The 21,232-nt window shown below is 36.0% G+C and overlaps 1 protein-coding gene across 1 annotated transcript in view; it reads left to right on the top strand.

Annotated features, from left to right (window-relative positions):
- B3GALT1 (beta-1,3-galactosyltransferase 1) overlaps window positions 1-21,232 on the top strand; it is a 620,917-nt gene that overhangs the window by 322,707 nt on the left and 276,978 nt on the right. The window contains exon 4 of the mRNA XM_074303205.1: window positions 14,907-14,969. The gene's annotated coding sequence lies outside the window, so the exon portion shown is untranslated. The remainder of the gene's footprint in view (window positions 1-14,906; window positions 14,970-21,232) is intronic.

Here is a 21,232-nt window from a genome sequence, read left to right as displayed (position 1 = left end):
ATACATGTGTGTTTGTGTATTTAATCATGTTTTGCTTTTGTAACATAAATGAGTACAGAACTCAAAAACAATCAGTCATCTGAATCACTTTCATCTCCTATAAGCCTGTCTGTACTCTACAGTCTGGTCAAAGTCATCTTCATGCTATTCTTCACACCTGACCCTCCATTTCCCGACTCAGTACCTTTGGACTAGCGTTTATCATCCTTACCCCTGTGTCTTAGAATCCTTAGACGTCTTCAAAATTCAGCTTAAGCGCTAGCTTCTACATAAAGTATGGCTAAATCTTCTTACCCATGATGGTTCTTCCCCCAACTCCAAAAAGAAGTTTTATGTTGAATATACTTGTATCTTCTCATGTCATCTTTCTTGATAGAGTGCAAACTTAAGAGCAGGAATTATTTCATTTTTTTTCTCAATTGCTAGCACAGTGTTTGGTTCATAGTAGTTTGAATAATCAATTAGTACAGGACATGGATTTAGAATTGGAAAGGACTTCAGAGAATCTAGTTCAATATTTTCATTACAGATGATAATCGGAAGCACAGGAAAGTCAAACAACTATATTCTCAGATAGTAAGTGTAAGAAATGTGATTTGAGCCTAGGTCCTTTGACCAATAGGGCCAATGTTATTTCCATGGTGCCATATTCCTCATTCATTCATTTATTATTCATTCATATGGTGGTAGAGAACTCTCAAAAGTTCTGATAAATCTTGGACCGATCAGACCTCTAGGTCTTGGTACAAAGATCCATATCTTAGGTCCATTAAAAGGTTTAGACTAGTGAACATTTGTATGTATTAAGGCAAGGAAATTAAAATCCTAAATCTGTATCAAGAGTCAAGACTCTGAGGCATCCATAGGTTATAGGATCAGAATTAATTTGTATTTGATAATTCTCTAGAGATGTATCTCTAGGACCAGAGTAAAGTGAAGACTTAAAATTATTATCAGGATAACGGATAATTCAGGTAATTATTTGCATAGATTATCTAAGACCAAAGAAAGGTTCCACTCTTGAGGAAAAGGGGAAAAATTAGAACATTTCATTTTTATCTCATTATTACTTTTGAGCTTTTAAATATAAAACAGGAATTCTATTATATCTTTTTAGCCAAAAGTCATTTACACTAAATCATGTTCAGTTCTAGGCACAATTGATGAGCTACAGGTGTCTAGGATAGCATCAAAACTGCTATGGGAAGATGTGTTAGAGGAAGTGGGAGCTATTAAGTTTGAAGAAAAGAAGATACAGGGAGGGCTTGATAAATATCTTCATGTAGCTCGGCTTTCACCCAAGCTGTCCAGAGAACTATTTCTCAGAAAAAAACCATCTCAGGCCTGGATAGAAGCTGAATTACATTCAAATATCTGAAGGGCCGTAATGGCAAAGAGGTGTGTTAGCGCCTTCCTTCTAAGGTTATCTCCAAATTATCCTGCCTGTATTTTGTTTATTCATAGCTGTTTATAGATTATCTTTCCCTTTGAACTGTAAGGAACAGCTATTGAGAATTATCTGGAAGTGGATCCATCTAGGCACACAGTAGGTGTTTCATAAATGCTTGTTGATTAGTTGCTAAACTGGTAAGTAATGAAGACTCATCACTGGAGGATGCTCACATGTGGGAGATGCCATCAAAAGGATTTCTACCAGGGGACTTCCGGCCAAGATGGCGGCGTGGAGGCAGACAGCTGCTTGAGCTCCTCGTTTTCTCTCAGAACTTACTTCATGACAAGCCTCTGACTTAATGCTTGACCCAGAAAGAAATCCACAAATTATCACCAAGAGAAGACATCCTTGAAAGTCGCCAGAAAAGGTCTGTGTTTGTTCGGGGGAGGGTCAATCAGACTGGGCGCAGACTGAGGGCAGGCAGCCAGAGCAAGACAGGCAGCTCACACAGCTCAGACCGGAGGGGGAGGGGTGTGATCTCTGCCGTTTCTGCGAAAGGGCTTTTGCCCCAGTGTGGATACTCCGTCTTGGCAGCAAGCCAGGATCAGTGGAGAAGGTGTAAACACCGGAGGTGAAGATTAAAACCCCAGAAAGCCAGCATCTATCAGAGCCCAGCCACCCCCAACCCCCACCTGGACTGACTCAGTGCGTTCTCGGAGCCTCAGAGCGCAGACTCAGTACAGTCATTGCTGTTCTGTTAGTGGCTCTCTGCTGCCCTACCCCCAGTCTGTAGAGGAAGCCCATTAATACCATCCAGCCCTATCCCCCGCAAAACAGACCAATTGTTTCTCTTGTCAGTTTGTTTTCTTTGATTCCTACTCTGACAAAATGAACAAAAAATTCAAAAGGGCTCTAACCATTGACAGCTTCTGTGTGGAGAGGGAGCAGACTTCAAATGCTGAGGAGACTAGGAACAGAATGTCCCCAGATGTATCCCCTGGGAGGGATATAAGCTGCTCCTCAATACAAAAGAACCTCATAGAGGAAATCAAAAAGGCTCTCACAAGAGAGCTGGAAGAGAAATGGGAAAAGGAAAGGGAAGCTTGGCAAGAGAGCCTGGAGAAGTCATCCCATGCATTCAAAGACAGAGTGGATAAAGAAATCAAATCATTGAGAAACAAGATTAGTGAGCTGGAAAAGGTAAACAACTCCAAGGAAAACAGGATTAGTGAGCTGGAAAAGATAAACAACTCCAAGGAAAACAGGATTAGAGAGCTGGAAAAAGAAATCAGCTCTCTAAAAAATAAAATGGATAAAATGGAAAAAAATTCCATAGAGGATAAAAACTCAATTGGACAATTACAAAGAGATATAAAAAAAGTGAGTGAAGAAAATACATCATTGAAAATTAGACTGGAACAAGTAGAAATGAATGACTCAAGGAGAAACCAAGAGGGAGTCAAGCAAAACCAGAGAAATGAAACAATTGAAAAGACTGTCAAGTACCTTACCAGAAAGACAACAGACCTGGAAAACAGATCCAGGAGAGACAATTTGAGAATAATCGGACTCCCTGAAAAATGGGAGGAAAAAAAGAGCTTGGACACCATTTTCGAGGAAATTATCAAAGAGAACTGCCCAGACGTTTTGGAAACAGAGGGTAAAATAGACATTGAGAAAATTCATCGATCACCTACTGAAAGGGACCCTAAAATCAAAACGCCAAGAAATATAGTGGCCAAGTTCAAGAACCATCAGACAAAGGAAAAGATATTGGAAGCTGCTAGAAAAAAACAATTCAGATATGGAGGATCCACAATAAGGATAACACAGGATCTAGCAGCATCCACATTAAAAGAACGCAGGGCCTGGAACATGATATTCCGAAAGGCTAAGGAACTTGGTATGCAGCCAAGAATAACTTACCCAGCAAGAATGAGCATCGTTTTCCAGGGAAGAAGATGGACATTTAACGAAATAAATGAATTCCATCTATTTTTGATGAAAAAACCAGACCTACATAAGAGGTTTGATCTTCAAATACAGAACTCAAGAGACTTCTAAAAAAGGTAAAAAGAAATCTTGAGAACTATACTTCTGTCAAAAAAATATGTAAAGAACATATGTACAATTTGTCTTAGAAACTAGAGGTGGAAAGGAGATTATATCATAAAAAAGTGTAAAGTGGTGGTACTACATCTCATGAAGAGGCAAAGGTAACCTATTATATCTGAGAGAAAGAAAGGAGGGAGATGAACATAGCGTGTATCAATAGACATATTCGATTTATGGTGAAACTTCTTCCACTTCATTGAAAAGTGAAAGGGAAGGAGTAAGCTAAGGGGAAGGGAATACAGTAATTTCGAGGAAAAGGGGTAAAATAAGGGGAGGATCTTTAAGGTGGGGGAGGGATCCTAAAAAGGGAGGGCTGTGAAAAGCAAGTGGTGTTTACCAGTTTAATACTGGATAGGAGGGTAAAAGGGAAGGAAAGGGGAAAAGCATAAGCAGGGGTTAATAGGATGGCAAGCAATATAGAATTAGTCCTTCTAACCATAAATGTGAATGGGGCAAACTGCCTCATAAAGAGGAAGCAGTTAGCAGACTGGATTAAAAGTCAGAATCCTACTATATGTTGTTTACAGGAAACACACCTGAAACAGGATGAGACATTCAAACTAAAAGTAAAAGGGTGGAGCAGAATCTATTATGCTTCAGGCAAAACCAAAAAAGCAGGAGTAGCCATCCTCATCTCAGATCAAGCAAAAACAAAAATTGATCTAATTAAAAGAGATAAGGAAGGGCATTATATCCTGCTAAAGGGAAGCATCAATAGTGAAGCAGTATCAATATTAAACATGTATGCACCAAGTGGTGCAGCATCTAAATTCTTAAAAGAGAAATTAAGAGAGCTGCAAGAGGAAATAGATAGCAAAACTATAATAGCGGGAGATCTCAACCTTGCACTCTCAGAATTAGATAAATCAAACCACAAAATAAATAAGAAAGAAGTCAAAGAGGTAAATAGAATACTAGAAAAGTTTGATATGATAGATCTTTGGCGAAAGCTAAATGGAGACAGAAAGGAATATACTTTCTTCTCAGCAGTTCATGGAACCTATACAAAAATTGATCATATACTAGGGCATAAAAACCTCAAAATCAAATGCAGTAAGGCAGAAATAGTAAATGCATCCTTTTCAGACCATAATGCAATCAAAATAACATTTAATAAAAAGCCAGGGGAAAATAGACCAAAAAATAATTGGAAACTAAATAATCTTATACTAAAGAATGATTGGGTAAAACAGCAAATCATAGACATAATTAATAACTTCACCCAAGAAAATGACAATAATGAGACATCATACCAAAATGTGTGGGATACAGCCAAAGCAGTAATTAGGGGAAGTTTTATATCTCTACAGGCCTACCTACATAAAATAGAGAAAGAGAGGGCCAACGAATTGGGTTTACAACTAAAATTGCTAGAAAAGGAACAAATTAAAAACCCCCAGACAAACACAAAACTTGAAATTCAAAAAATAAAAGGTGAGATTAATAAAATTGAAAGTAAAAAAACTATTGAATTAATTAATAAAACTAAGAGTTGGTTTTATGAAAAAACCAACAAAATAGACAAACCCTTAGTAAACCTGATTAAAAAAAGGAAAGAGAAAAAGCAAATTGATAGTCTTGAAAATGAAAAGGGTGAACTCACCACTAATGAAGAGGAAATTAGAACAATAGTTAGGAGCTACTTTGCTCAACTTTATGCCGATAAATTCGATAACTTAAATGAAATGGAAGAATACCTTCAAAAATATAGCTTGCCCAGATTAACAGAGGAAGAAGTAAGTAGTCTAAATAGTCCCATCTCAGAAAAAGAAATAGACCAAGCTATTAACCAACTTCCTAAGAAAAAGTCCCCAGGACCAGATGGATTTACAGGTGAATTCTACCAAACATTTAAAGAACAACTAACTCCAATGCTATATAAACTATTTGAAAAAATAGGGATTGAAGGAGTCCTACCAAATTCCTTCTATGACACAGACATGGTACTGATACCTAAACCAGGTAGATCGAAAACTGAGAAAGAAAACTATAGACCAATTTCCTTAATGAATATTGATGCTAAAATCTTAAATAAGATATTAGCAAATAGACTTCAGAAAATCATCCCCAGGATAATACACTATGACCAAGTGGGATTTATACCAGGAATGCAGGGCTGGTTTAATATTAGGAAAACTATTAGTATAATTGACCATATTAATAATCAAATTAATAAAAACCATATGATCATCTCAATAGATGCAGAAAAGGCATTTGATAAAATCCAACATCCATTCCTACTAAAAACGCTTGAGAGTATAGGAATAAATGGACTATTCCTTAAAATAATAAGGAGCATATATTTAAAACCTTCAGTAAACATCATATGTAATGGTGATAAACTAGAACCTTTCCCTGTAAGATCAGGAGTGAAACAAGGTTGCCCACTATCACCATTACTATTCAATATAGTACTAGAAACTCTAGCCTTGGCAATAAGAGCCGAGAAAGAGATCCAAGGAATTAGAGTAGGAAATGAAGAAATCAAATTGTCACTTTTCGCAGATGACATGATGGTATACTTAGAGAACCCCAAAGACTCTGCTAAAAAGCTATTAGAAATAATTCAGAATTTTAGCAAAGTCGCAGGATACAAAATAAATCCACATAAATCCTCAGGATTTTTATACATTACCAACACAATCCAACAGCAAGAGATACAAAGAGAAATTCCATTCAAAATAACAGTCGATAGTATCAAATATTTGGGAATATATCTACCAAAGGAGAGTCAGGAATTATATGAGCAAAATTACAAAACACTTGCCACAAAAATAAAGTCAGATTTAAATAATTGGAAAGACATTCAGTGTTCTTGGATAGGCCGAGCGAATATAATAAAGATGACAATACTCCCCAAACTAATCTATTTATTTAGTGCTATACCAATCAGACTCCCAAGAAACTATTTTAATGACCTAGAAAAAATAACAACAAAATTCATATGGAAGAATAAAAGGTCGAGAATTGCAAGGGAACTAATGAAAAAAAAGTCAGAGGAAGGTGGTCTAAGTGTACCTGATTTAAAGCTATATTATAAAGCAACAGTCACCAAAACCATTTGGTATTGGCTAAGAAATAGACTAGTTGATCAGTGGCATAGGTTAGGTTCACAGGACAAGATAGTGAATAAAAATAGCAATCTAATCTTTGACAAACCCAAAGATCCCAAATTTTGGGATAAGAATTCATTATTTGACAAAAACTGCTGGGAAAACTGGAAATTAGTATGGCAGAAACTAGGCATGGACCCACATTTAACACCACATACTAAGATAAGATCAAAATGGGTCCAAGATTTAGGCATAAAGAACGAAATCATAAATAAATTGGAGGAACATGGGATGGTTTACCTCTCAGACTTGTGGAGGAGGAAGGAGTTTGTGTCCAAGGGAGAACTAGAGACCATTATTGATCACAAAATAGAACATTTTGATTACACCAAATTAAAAAGTTTCTGCACAAACAAAACTAATGCAAACAAGATTAGAAGGGAAGTAACAAATTGGGAAAAAATTTTTACAGTTAAAGGTTCTGATAAAGGCCTCATCTCCAAAATATACAGAGAATTGACTTTAATTTATAAGAAATCAAGCCATTCCCCAATTGATAAATGGTCAAAGGATATGAACAGACAATTTTCAGATGATGAAATTAAAACTATTTCCACTCATATGAAAGAGTGTTCCAAATCACTATTGATCAGAGAAATGCAAATTAAGACAACTCTGAGGTATCATTACACACCTGTCAGATTGGCTAAGATGACAGGAACAAATAACGATGAATGTTGGAGGGGCTGTGGGAAAACTGGGACACTGATGCATTGTTGGTGGAGTTGTGAAAGAATCCAACCATTCTGGAGAGCAATCTGGAATTATGCCCAAAAAGTTATCAAAATGTGCATACCCTTTGACCCAGCCATACTACTACTGGGCTTATACCCCAAGGAACTACTAGAGAAGGGAAAGGGTCCTGTATGTGCCAAAATGTTTGTGGCAGCCCTTTTCATAGTGGCTAGAAGCTGGAAGATGAATGGATGTCCATCAATTGGAGAATGGTTGGGTAAACTATGGTATATGAATGTTATGGAATATTATTGTTCTGTAAGAAATGACCAACAGGAGAAATACAGAGAGGCTTGGAGAGACTTACATCAGCTGATGCTGAGTGAAACGAGCAGAACCAGAAGATCACTGTACACTTCAACAATGACACTGTACGAGGATGTATGCTGATGGAAGTGGATTTCTTCAACATAGAGAAGAGCTAATCCAATTCCAATTGATTAATGATGGACAGAACCAGCTACATCCAGAAAAGGAACACTGGGAAATGAATGTAAACTGTTATTTTTACCTTCTGAATCCAATTCTTCCTGTGCAACAAAAAATTCGCTTCTACACACATATATTGTATCTAGAATATACTGTAATATATTTAACATATATAAGACTGCTTGCCATCTGGGGGAGGGGGTTGGGGGAGGAAGGGAAAAAATCTGAATAGAAGTAAGTGCAAGGGATAATGTTGTAAAAAATTACCCATGCATATGTACTGTCAAAAAATGTTATAATTATAAAATAAAATAAAAAATTTAAAAAAAAAAAAAAAAAAAAAAAAAAAAAAAAAAAAAGGATTTCTACCTGACTTTGTGTTGAAATGGAGATCTTCAGAGGATCTTCCCAATCTGAGATTATCCTATGAGAATACTCCATAAGAGTGAGGATCATGTCTTACATTTGTTTGTCACCTAAGACCTACCAGAATGTCTAACACAGGTTCACTTACATTGTCAGTTTGCTGAATAAATATTTAACACATCATTTTGCTTCTTCATAATAATTCTAGGCCTGTTTGCATTTTTAGCAGAATATTTTTGTTTTCAAATGTCTTTTAGAATGCAGAAAACTGCACCTGCTGCAATATATCTGTATCTTCTCAAAAATTTCCCAGTGTGCTTCATGATTTCCTTCCCCCTTGACAAAATTCTCCTGATCAGATCCAGGCTGCCTATTAGAGTTCTGTATATAGAAGCATTGAAAAGTCAAAGATTTATTTATACATCTGGGCACAAGCAAGATAACTGATTTCTGGGTGGAAAAATATCAAGATCATTTATGTTGTAAATAGGCATTGCCTGTGAGTTGTATTTAATAGATGAAATTCCCTGCAGTGCCCAGGAACATCAGGATATCTGTGAACTGTTACAATGCACCAGGCAGACAGAGGTAGAATAGGGCCCAGGATAATGGAGTTGAATCCTTGCCAAAAAATCCAAGGTTTTTGTGGAAATGAATTAACAGTGTCACAGACTTGCTGCTTGCCAAAATTGTTGCTGTGGACATTCATCTAAAAAAAAAAACTGAATATGTTGATGAGTGAACCCCTATGGCTTTTCAAATGAGTATCTATTCACCCCTTCAGCCTCTGTCATTCCAAGACTGCAGTCCTGACACTGTTAGAGATCACAGGGACTTCATCTATTCTAACTTTAAGGATGACTTTGCTTTCTAAAAAGTTTTGTTTCCTCTATTGGTGCAGCAAAGTCATAGACACATCAGCTGAGAAATCATTTACAATCCCAGGAAATAAAGTCTATTACATTTCTGCTCTGTATAGAAAAGTATATCTAACAGATTGTTTAATTTGAAAGAAATACAAGTGGCTTGCAGATGAATTGCTTTATCTCCTTATATTACTGGAAGACAACTGATAAAAACGTCTTCATATATAATCATTAACAGTGGGATTTTTTTTAAGGGGATAATGATAGCATTTGGATAAACCAAGAAATTAAGACCACCATGCTCCATCAGTGTGTGTATTAATCATTTGTTATTAAAGGGCAGTTCAGGGAAATTAGCTTTCTCTCTGAATGATCTGCTTTTATCACTATTGTTAATTTATGAATAATGGACCTAAAATCCCTCAATTCTCTGGTCCAATAATATGTTTACAGTAAATGAGACATTAACCTTTTGAAAACTCTTTCCTGGAACCCTAAGGCAAAAAAATAAAAAGTAAAAGCCTTACAGAGACTTTTGATAATGGCAAACCGTGTCTGTGTGTGTGTGTGTGTGTGTGTGTGTGTGTGTGTGTGTGTGTGTGTTTAACCTTGATTTGCTTTTGTAATGTGAGTAAGTACAGAACACCTAAGAATAACAAATCATTTGAATAATTCTCGACTCCTAGAGGGTGTATCAGAACATCAGCTTCACTAGCTTCTAAGCATGACTTCTTGAGGTTAGATGGACAAGTCAGGCTGCTTTGTGTTATGAATTCTAGTGTGTACAATTCCAACACCTGTTTTGTTTAATAGGAAAAGTCTTGAATTGATAATGAGATCATACCCATGGAAAATGGGAATCATTATGATGGCTTGTCAGTCAGAACTGTCATGCTTTCTCTTCTATCCTTTCAATAAGCTTTCATTTTTCTCTTTTTTTCTTAAAAGATTTTTTTATAGAAAGCAGCATGTCAAAATTATAAATGGCAAAACCTCACATAGAGATAATATTCTACCTTGCTTCCAGACTTAAGCTATATATATAGTTCTCCTTATTCCATGTATGTATGATATTGGTTTGATTCTGTGACAGTTTTATCATTGTAGCCACACAGCCTATACCAACCATCTCTATGTCTACTTTAAAGGTGTCCAGAGATGAATGAATGTTAAGGCAGAACAACACCCAAAACCAGAGAGATGAAATTTGACAAAAGCTCAAAATTTTCCTACATACACACAGGCACATTTGTGAGCTCCAATCCTCACAACCCTGACATGAGAGTTAAAGAAATACTCAAACATCTTTAAGGAAATAGATAGGGTTTTGCACTTAGGAAAAGAAAACAAAAAAGAGAAAAAGATAGGAAAGTGAATATCAATATCAGTTATTCTCTTGCCCTCTCTGTGGCAAAAAGGGGATTTTAGGGAGTCATCAGTTCTGATCATTCCATTCCCCTTCATTGCCTATCTACTAAAGATAAAATGCCAAAACATCTGGTATCCAATTTACTCTAAACTATGATTAGAATTTGTCCATCCATCATGATCCCCCCATGTAATAGTCTAGCTGGACTGCCCATGGGTTACTGATATATAGAACTTTTTCACCTCTTTGTCTTTGTTCCATTATATTTTCTCCACCTGAAATACATTCCATGCATATTAAAATGCAATGCTCTCCTTCTTAATAATAATAATAATGGTAATAGTAATGAGAAAAATTTTGATGGCTTACATTTATTTAGCATTTTTAAATTTGTAAAGCATTTTGTGTTATCTTATTTGATCCCCCCAACACCTCTTTAAAATAGGTGTTTTTATTATTTCCATTTTACCAATAAAGAAAAGGAAGTAGAAACAAAGACACACACACATACAGAGAGAGAGAGAGAGAGAGAGAGAGAGATTGAGAGAGAGATTGTGAGAAAGAGAGAGAGATTGAGAGAGAGATTGTGAGAGAGAGAGATTTTGAGAGAGAGAGAGAGATTGTGAGAGAGAGAGAGAGATTGTGAGAGAGAGATTTTGAGAGAGAGAGAGAGATTGTGAGAGAGAGAAAGAGATTGAGAGAGAGATTGTGAGAAAGAGAGAGAGATTGAGAGATTGTGAGAGAGAGATTGTGAGAGAGAGAGAATTTTGAGAGAGAGAGAGAGATTGTGAGAGATTGTGTGAGAGAGAGAGAGAGAGAGAGAGAGAGAGAGAGAGAGAGAGAGAGAGAGAGAGAGAGAGAGAGATTAAGTGACCTGGCCAGAATCATATAGCTTTAAGCGAATGAAGCAAGATTTGTAAAATGAGGTAGAGAAGGGAATGGCAAACCACTCCAGTATCCTTGCCAAGAAAATTCCAAATGGGAGCACAAATAGTTAGAAATAACTGAAAGGAATAAATAAAAACAACTAATTAGTGACAGATCCAATGCTATAACTCAGGTTACTTGTCCAATGTCCAGTGCTCTTTCCACTAGGTGATATCACTTATCCTGATTCGGTCAATGAAATATGCAACAAAAATCTGTTTAACCTAAAGTTTCACTTTAAGGATTACATTTTAAATTTAACCTATTGAAAATTTGTAACATTTGTAACATGCCCTCCTGGCAGTTACAATTACCAGTCTGCCCTAGGCCCAACAGAGTACCTTTGACCACTGTCCTTTGCAGTGTCAACTCTACCCGGCTCGCCTCCTCTGAGGCCTTCAAAGGTCTCTGGACACAATTTCTTGAATCTATAGCTTAATAACCAGTAGCACACTCAGGAACAGCCACATGTAATCTTAAAAGCCTTTATTATACCTACTCACATAATGCCCTGACTTGATGCCCTGACTTGTTGGTTCCCGAGTGAACACCTGGTCAGAAGACCCACATACCTATTAGTATGAATAGAGTTCTGGATCTAGAGGCAGGTAGATCTGAGGTCACACCATTTCAGACACTATAACTCACTATAATTCTGTGACCCTAGGCAAATGTGTTTCAGTCTCCTCAGCTATAAATGGGAGAAATAAGTAGAATCTACCTTCCAGGATAGTTGTGAGGATAAATTGAGATTATTTTTGTAAAGCACTTTGCAGAGTATCTGGCATTTAGTAAGCACTTAATCTGCTTCTAACCTATTATCTGATGTATGAGAATGTATCCCTAACCTTAGTCCTGGGAAGTACCAGACAAAGTGGGTCAAGTTTTTTTCCTAACAGACAGCAAAATCAGGAAAGTACTGTTTATATTTTTTTTTCATTCTTTTTATTATGCTTCAGTGAGAATCTCTTTCTTGCTCCAGTCTCATAAGCTAGACTGAGCTAAAGCAAATTCTATAGACTCCAGAGAGATTGTTTCCCAAGCTGAGACAGTGACAGCTCCTCTCACTCATTATTTGATGTTCTTTACACCAAAGACTGCTTTACTGTCTATTATAAAAATATAGTGAAAGGAAATTTATATTATCTTTAATTTGTAATAGACATATAAAGTGTTTTCTGATAATTCTACAAAAATATACTTGTTTTTAAGAATTAAAAAAATTACATTTATTATAGTTGAAAAACATTGAGGATCCCAAATAAAGTGGTGTTTAAAGCCAAACTTATCAAATAAAAATCTTGACTTTTTTTGAGACAAGACAGTCTCTTACTCATACTGAAATAATAAAAATAATTCTTGAAATTAGCAAATGTCTGACCTGTGCATATTTATATACACTGGAAGTTCTAACCAAGAATCTCTTCCTGCTGAGTATGTCCTATTTCATTAAGAAAATCTAGGGAAGTCAATAAAATAGCATTGCCATTCTGTTGAAGATATGTCCCTAATCTAAGCCTCTGAGTCTGATTACAACAAATTCTTTTTCTAGAGTGTCTGCTCCAATTAAGTTGTTCTTTGGAGAAAATTTGTTTTCAAAATAATTAACTAATATCATAATCATAAATTTTTCTCACACATGGAATCTCTTAATTAGAGAATAAAGCCTAAAACTTTAGAGGGATATTTAAATCTCTGACCTGGTTAAATTCTTTGTATTTCTAGAAAATGTCCTTCATTTGTCTTCCCTATCATAGAATTTTAATATAGAGGCAAGTATCATAAAACAATTATGATGATTTATAGCTTTATTTTTTTAAATAAAACAAAATCAGAAAATAGAATGACATTAAAGAAATTGTGATAAAAATCAAGTTGAAGTGCCTATAAGAACCAGGTACATAGAGAGAGATGATGGGGAATTCAATCTTTTGCAGCTTTTCTTCAGAAGTCAAAATGATAGTGACAACTGGTAGCCTTACTGAGTTCTCTGTTATATAGAGTGAAAGTTTGGCCACTAAAGCCAATCTATGTTGTTTTAAAAAAAACAAAAAAAAACAAAACAAAACTATTCTTCATAACAAAATCTTTAAAATAATAATAATTAGCATTATATAGCACTTTAAGCTTTGTAAAGTATTTTACAAACATTATCTTATCTTATTTTCTATTACTAGCCCCATTTTACAGATAAGGAAATTGAGGAAAACAGTGTTTAAGTGACTTATATAGGATTACACAGCTATTGATTGTCTGAATATGGATTTAAATTCAGGTCTTCCAGACTTCAAGTCCAACACTTCATCCACTGAACCACCTTGCTACAAAAGAAAAAGAAAGCAGAAGAAAATAATCAACAACATTTACCAAGTATCCATTTCCCCTTCTTCCTACCTTTCTTCATCTAATAAAGAATAGATTATGATAGATAGATAGATAGATAGATAGATAGATAGATAGATAGATAGATAGATAAATAGATAGATAGATAGATAGGAGACAAAAAAGAAAGAAAGAATGAGAGAGGGAGTGCAAGAGGGAGATTTATAGAATACATTTATAGATAGATTGATAGATAGATAGATAGATAGATAGATAGATAGATAGATAGATAGATATAGATAGATAGATATATAGAATACAGAAACACAGTCAAGCAAAATAGCTCCCTAAAGCATTTCGAAATGTGTCCTATATTCTTGCACATTAGCCAATCATCTTTCTGATTCATAAAGTAGAGAGCATTTATCTCTGTCAATCCTCTGGAATCTTAGTCAATAATTTAGCTAATCACAGACCTTGAGCCCCTGTTCCTGGAATCCACACTGCAAAATGTCTGAAGGGACCTCATTAGGATCACATTGTATAGTTGTTCCCAGTGAAAAGATGTTCTCTTTACAACTCTATTTCCTTTCTCTATTCCTTAGACTCATACAAAATTCTCAGCATGACTCAAATCCAACATCTACTTCAGTGTTCACAATAAATCAAATCTCTGCCAGGTAAAAGAGAGTATTGCTCTTCCATGACTACAATTCCCAGGATTCCTAGGATTTCCGAGGGTTTTTTTTTTTTAATCTTGATCCACATGAGAAGTCTAAATGGCCAATTTTCTTGAGCACACATACACACATAAGATTGCCATCATTACTACTGTTGTACAAATCATTCTTATGATTTTCTTTAGTTGGGTGAGGGGAGAAAGGGAGTTCTTTAAAATTTTTCAATAGCAACAGAAATCCAAATAGACCCTGTGGTCCCTGGGGATTTTAAATAACTTACTTCATTATACCAACATAAAACACCTTAATTTGCTAGCTCATCATTTTCTTGTGATTACAGACATTAAAAAGACATTTTCTTAATATTCCCAATTGGAGCACATATGAATTGTTTACCTCAATGTGCTTATTCTTCATTCTTTCATGGAGTAAAGTCAGTCTAAATTCTGAATGCATTTAACTAAATTCTTTTCTGTAATTCAATGGATTGTACCAAGTTTTTAAAGAGATTTTCTGGTCAATTCTGCACTGTACAATAATAGCTCATTCTTAATAGCTACTGTGTTCTAACTCATTTCCTACTTTTGATAGGGTTACTGGACTGGTGGATCAAGGGAAGCCTGATAAATTAAAAAGTCCCTGGATTTCGTCAAGGTATGTGAAAATTTATGTCATGATATCCCTGTAGATGACATGGAGAAATTTGAGTTGGATGAGAGCACAATTAGGAGAATTCTTAACTGGTTGAATTATTGTACTCAATGTGTGCCTATTAATAGATTGATGTCAACCAGGAGATAGGTCTCTTGGGATGTGGTACAGAGTTTAGTCTTTAGCCTTACCCTGTTCATCAAATCAGTGGAATACATAAAAGTCATGCTTTTCTGAATTACAGGTAACACAAAGCTGAAAGGGATAGTTAATATGATAAATGACAGAATCAAGGTTCACAGTGATTTTAACAGGGTAGACAAATGAGTGGAAACCAACAAGATGACATTTAATAGGGATTAATTTAAGTTCCTGCAGGTAGACTCAGGGGAAAAAAAATCACTTCAGGATGGCAGAGATGTGGCTTAGCAGAAGTTTTTGTGAAAAAGCACTGGAGATCTGAGGTGACCACAAGTTGAGAATGAGTCAATATATGGCACTGATGATTAATAAAATAAAAATAAAAAAATGATGTTAGATTGAACTTATATTACCATATAGATTTAGTACTCTACTCTGCTACAATCAGACCTCATTTAAAACTCTGGGTTCCAGTCCCAATTACTGAATTTTAAAGGAGACTGAAAACATGAAGAGCCTATGGAAGAAGACAATATGGATAGTAAAGGTTTGGGAAACCATGGAATGTGAAGAATGATTAATGTCTCTATCATAGAGACACTGCTCCCTCCCCAAATCTCCCATACAGTCCTGAAGTTGTCTCTAAATTGCTCCTTTGCTGCCTTATTATGTCTGTTTTTCTTGATTCCCCCAAACTTATCTGGGTTCAGACTCTGTCCTATGTGTTTTATTGAGTTAATCAGATTTGTTTCCTTTTTATTGAGTTAATCAGATTTGTTTCCTAAGTAGCTAGGTGGCCCAATGGAAAAAGTACTGGCTTGGAGTCATGAAATCCTGAGTTCAAATTTAGCCTTGGACACTGATTAGTTGTGTGATTTTGAATAAGTCATTTAAATCTCTTTGCCTCAAGTTTCCTCATCTGTAAAAAGGGGATACTAGCACCTACTTCCCAGTGGGGATCAAATGAGGTATTTACAAAGTGCTTAGCCATCTGACGGCATCCTGATCTCTATCTTGCCACTGGTCCCAGATGGCTCTGGAGGAGAAAGTGAGGCTGGTGACTGCAGTCTTTTCTCACTTCAGTCCAATTCATTTGCACATCATAGCTTTACCTTACTGAAGCCATCATCCTCTAGAAGAACTCACGGTAAACAACAGCAATAAGAACAATACCAGGGACATAACAGTTGCCACATAAATACCTATTTCCTTCCCTTGTCCCTCCCGGACTCCAGCTCACTCAGATTAACTCTTTATATTCTGTCCTAAATTCTTATTCAACTCTTTCTCTCTCTGTATGTTCTGTCCCTGTCTCTCTCTTTCTCTGTCTCTGTCTCTTTGTATGTGTCTGTCTCTGCCCCTATCTCTTTGTCTCTCTATTTTTCTGTCTTTCTTCTCTTTTTCCCTGTTTCTTTTTGTCTCGGCCCGGTGAGGGGGGAGAAGGGGGAAGGAAAAATGTACATGTAAGATGCACAGTTAAGTTTACACTTAATCATTACCATTTTCTCAAATCTAGTCAGTCAACATTAAATTAAGCCCAAATGGTGGTGGTGGGGTAAATGCTTACTCTGAACACTTTATCAGGTCTCTGGAACCCTTCAAGCTGGCTCCAGCTCTCTGTCATCTCTGCCACCAAATATGCACGAATCTTGTTGACTCCTTTGTCATATTCTGTTAACCTTGTCAAAGTCTAGAGCTCCTCCTTGAGTTCTAACAGGAGTAAATAATTTCTGAGGTTGCTTCTAACTCTTAAGAATTTGTTACTTTATTCTGCAAACCTGAAAAGCAATATAGTTCCACCTTCTTTTTCCCCCCACAAATTTCCTTGAAGTTATAAGTCCATTGAATCATCACTGTTCACTCCTAGTGACCATACTCCTAATTATATCTTCATTTGGAGCTTGGACTATTTTTTACACTACTGGGGGATAAGGTATTCCAATAATCTGTTAATCTTATATTTCCCTCTTAAGTGCAGGAATACCTAATGAAGTTGTTGGGAGGAAAGCCTTTTGTGGAATTTAAAGTGTACCATAAAAGTGAATTATTCAAAGGAAGCATGGGAAGTAGAGAGTACTAGACCCTGAGGCAGATTCAAGTCTCGCTTCTGATTACTTACTAACTCAGTTAGGCATTTAACTTCTCTGTGCCTCCTTTTCCTTACATCTCAAATGGGGATAACTCACTAGACAGGAGAAATGTTTTATAAATCTTAAAGCATTATGTCAATATGAGTTGTGATTTACTTTCCTCCCCTCAAAGGCACATACCCATGTGACTACCTAGAGGAGAGGGCATCAGTAGCAAGCATAAGAGAAAAAAAAATCAAATTTTCCCTTGAAAGAAGCACAACTTTGTGTACCTTTTGAAGCATCACTTGCTCTATTCTAGCTAAAATAAAATTATAACTGCCTCAGCTGTGATAACCCTCTTCTTGGATATGCTAACTTGGTATGTACAGGATGCTATGTGACTATTATGGGAAAACATGCATTCAGAAAGTCACAGAACATAACCATGAACTCTTTGAGGCAGAAGAATCCTTCAATTATTGCTGTGCCTTCTGTCCTTCAAGGAACAATTCAAGTTCCATCTTTTCCCTGAAGTCTTCCAGACCATCCTTCCTAAAAATGAAAGCTCCTTTCTTCATGATACCTTGTTTGACTTTTTTGTTTTTTACATTTAGCATAACTCTATCTTGTATTATGATTATTTCTCTATATCATATTCTACTCTCTCGCTAGAATATAAACCTTTTGAGGATCGGGACTATGTTATTTCCATCTTTATATCACTATAGCCCATCACCAAACTTCATTACCTCTCAAAGCAACTTGTTACATTTTTATACAATTATATTTCTGGAAATTGTTCCTCATATTAAGGCAGAATCTGTCTCTTTGCAATTTCTAGCGTCTCCTTAAAGCTTCTCATTGGTCAGTCAGTTAATAAACATTTACTAAGTGCTTACTAGTTGCCAAACAATGTTCTAAGGACTGGGCAGACAAAAAAAGACCAACAACCATGTACAAACAAGCTAAATAAACAGGATAGGTTTGAAATAATCAACAGAGAGAACACTTTAGAACCAAGGAAGGGTTGAAAAAAGGCTTCTGTCAGCTTCTAGGACTAGAAAGAAGCCAGAGATTGTTTCCTTCATCCATTATATCCTTCATCCACATATCTCCCTGTCACATCATTATCATGATCTTCTCAATGCCTTTCTTCTCTAGATCATGATCATAGATGTGTTCATGGAAGTACAATCATATTCCCTCTCCTTTTTTGAGGGGAGAATAATTCAAGAGATGATCTTTTCTCCATGAAAATACATTTCCCCATATGAATATTTGGGTAACTGATCTCAGCATTGTACATACAACTCTCAATGAGTTATACAGTTAACATACAACAGTGAGTAAGGAAATAGCAGTGAGTAAGTAAACTGCCTGTACTGAAACTCTGGGGACACTGGCTTCATGCTGTTATTTGCACACTACATTCCATCTCCAGATCCCTCCCTTTTCACTAACTATCCTCCATGCTTGAAATATTCCTCTTCCTCATCTCTGCCTTCTGGTTTTTCTAGTCTTCTTCAAGACTCAGGAAAGATTCTACCAAGAATCTGCAAGCCTCTGCAAGAGGCTTTTTTCAGTCCCCAGGTCGTTCTAGTCACTGATAGTTCCTTTCAACTGAGATTACCAAATATTTATACTAAATATATATTTTATATAAAAACTTATTTTACAAAACATATTTTATGCTATATTTATGTATACATGTTTACATGTTGTCTCTCCCAATAATATTAGAGCTGATTAAGAGCAAGAACCACGTTTTTGCCTGTCTTTGTGTCCTTAACACCCATAATAATGTCTGGAACGTGGAAAATGTTTAATAAATTTTTGAACCTCTACCTGTCCCACTGCAATAAAGATTGTACTTAGACATAAAAGAGAAATGCAACCAGCTAACAAGGAGACTATCTAGGATATATAGCTGCTTCAGAAGAAAGTACTACTTTCCTTCTCCACAAATCTACTTGAAGGTGTAGCAACTGGCTCATTAACCATACTCACACCCTGTGCTTGTACCTCCAGTTACACTGCCGTTCACACTAAGGTACCTTCTGGGACAGGAGGCAGCTCATAATCTGTTAAATTGTTACAATTCCATTTTAATGTGCTAATGTTTAAAGTACCCTTGCAATTATATTCCCTGCTATATACTACCTCAATAACTTCATGCCTTAACTTTTGATAGTCAACCTTCCTCCTCCTTCTCCCCCACCTCCCTCAATCACCACCTCCCTTTAGAGTAGTTAAGAATTTTTTTTTACTATGTACAAACACATTCTGTCTAACTTCCTACTTATCTGCATCATAGAGCCTAATTTGCCCAGATGAGGAAATATTTTGATGCTAAGAGTGTCTATATTGTCTCCCCCCCTTTTTCTCTTTAGAAAATATTACAATTAAAATCACTCATAAGTATCCAACAAAAACCATAGAAACAATGAGGCTTCAAAAGAGACAGCTTTTCAGTGCAGGATGATAGATGTCCCAGTAGTGATTTTAAAGTGCATATATGCTTAAATTCTATATCCCAAGGCACTGAAAAAGATATACTTAATATTTCTGGTGGAAATATATACCTCCATGCAAATTAGGCAAATTAAGGTCAGAAATATGTGGCACTCACTAAAATAGTAAATATTAATGGATTCTGAAGAAAAAGAAGAAAGAAGGAAAGCAAAAGGAGAAGAAAAAGGAAAGGAAAGGAAAGGAAAGGAAAGGAAAGGAAAGGAAAGGAAAGGAAAGGAAAGGAAAGGAAAAAGGAAAGGAAAGGAAAGGAAAGGAAAGGAAAGGAAAGGAAAGGAAAGGAAAGGAAAGAAGGAAAGGAAAGGAAAGGAAAGGAAAGGAAAGGAAAGGAAGGAAAGGAAAGGAAAGGAAAGGAAAGGAAAGGAAAGGAAAGGAAAGGAAGGAAAGGAAAGGAAAGGAAAGGAAAGGAAAGGAAAGGAAAGGAAAGGAAAGGAAAGGAAAGGAAAGGAAAGGAAAGAAAGGAAAGGAAAGGAAAGGAAAGGAAAGGAAAAAGGAAAGGAAAAAGGAAAGGAAAAAGGAAAGGAAAAAGGAAAGGAAAGGAGAGGAAAGGAGAGGAAAGGAGAGGAAAGGAAAGGAAAAAGGAAAGGAGAGGAGAGGAGAGAGGAAGGGGAAGATAAAAGAAAGAGGAAGGGAAGGAGAGAAAGGGAGGACAGAAGGAAGGTAAGAGGGAAATAAGGGGGAAGATATTAAATGAAAGATTAAAAAGCAATATTTTAGTTAGAATATTAAATAATATTTTGCTTTTCTAGCAATTATTTTGTTTTTTTATTTTCTGCTAAAGCGTTGCTCTGGTACCTCATTGGCATATGGAAATAATTTGGAGTCATCTAAGAATAAGTCAGCAACAGACAAGTTATTGTTGGTTCTTCCAATTTGGAAATGCTTTGAGTATGGACTTAGTAACAGATTGTGTGGAAGTCAGTCATACTATCCTTGCCAACTTCTGAGAGATTCTTTACAAGTGAGATAGCATGGTATAATGGATAGAATGCTAGACTGAATCAAAGAGTCCTGGATTCAAGCCTCACTTCAGTTACTTAAGGACCTGGGCAGATCTGTTCACCACTTTGGAAACTGGTTTCCTCATCTGTAAATACAAGGACTGTTCTTGATGACTTCTAGACTTAATGGATGGTTTCCAGTTGTTGAGTTTTTTCAGCCACAGGCAAAGTATTTCTTAAATTGCAGAAAAGTGGTTTCTATGCCAGGTAAGCACATGTGCACATGGAGGAAACCATAAGTCCTTCCCATAAAGAATTAGATATCTTTCTTTATGCCAATCTACTCACACTAGGAAAAGTTCACAAAATCTTCAAGAGCTAGTTTTGTGTTAAAATCCATCACTTCTAAATTACTAGTTTCCAAAAAATAATTTTGCCTTAATTTAAAGATAAATTTTAATTTCAATAATCAATAATTATAGGAAAGATACTGTACCTCAGTACCCTCTGAAACCAATTGAGAAACTGACAAATATGCACAGCATTTTACCCTCCCATAGAGTTTTGTTATCACATGGTCCTA

The sequence above is a fragment of the Sminthopsis crassicaudata genome, chromosome 3 (assembly GCF_048593235.1).
Source record: "Sminthopsis crassicaudata isolate SCR6 chromosome 3, ASM4859323v1, whole genome shotgun sequence".
NCBI classification, from domain to species: domain Eukaryota; kingdom Metazoa; phylum Chordata; class Mammalia; order Dasyuromorphia; family Dasyuridae; genus Sminthopsis; species Sminthopsis crassicaudata.
Note: the sequence above shows the minus strand (reverse complement) of the source record. Positions and strands in the feature narration are given on the sequence as shown.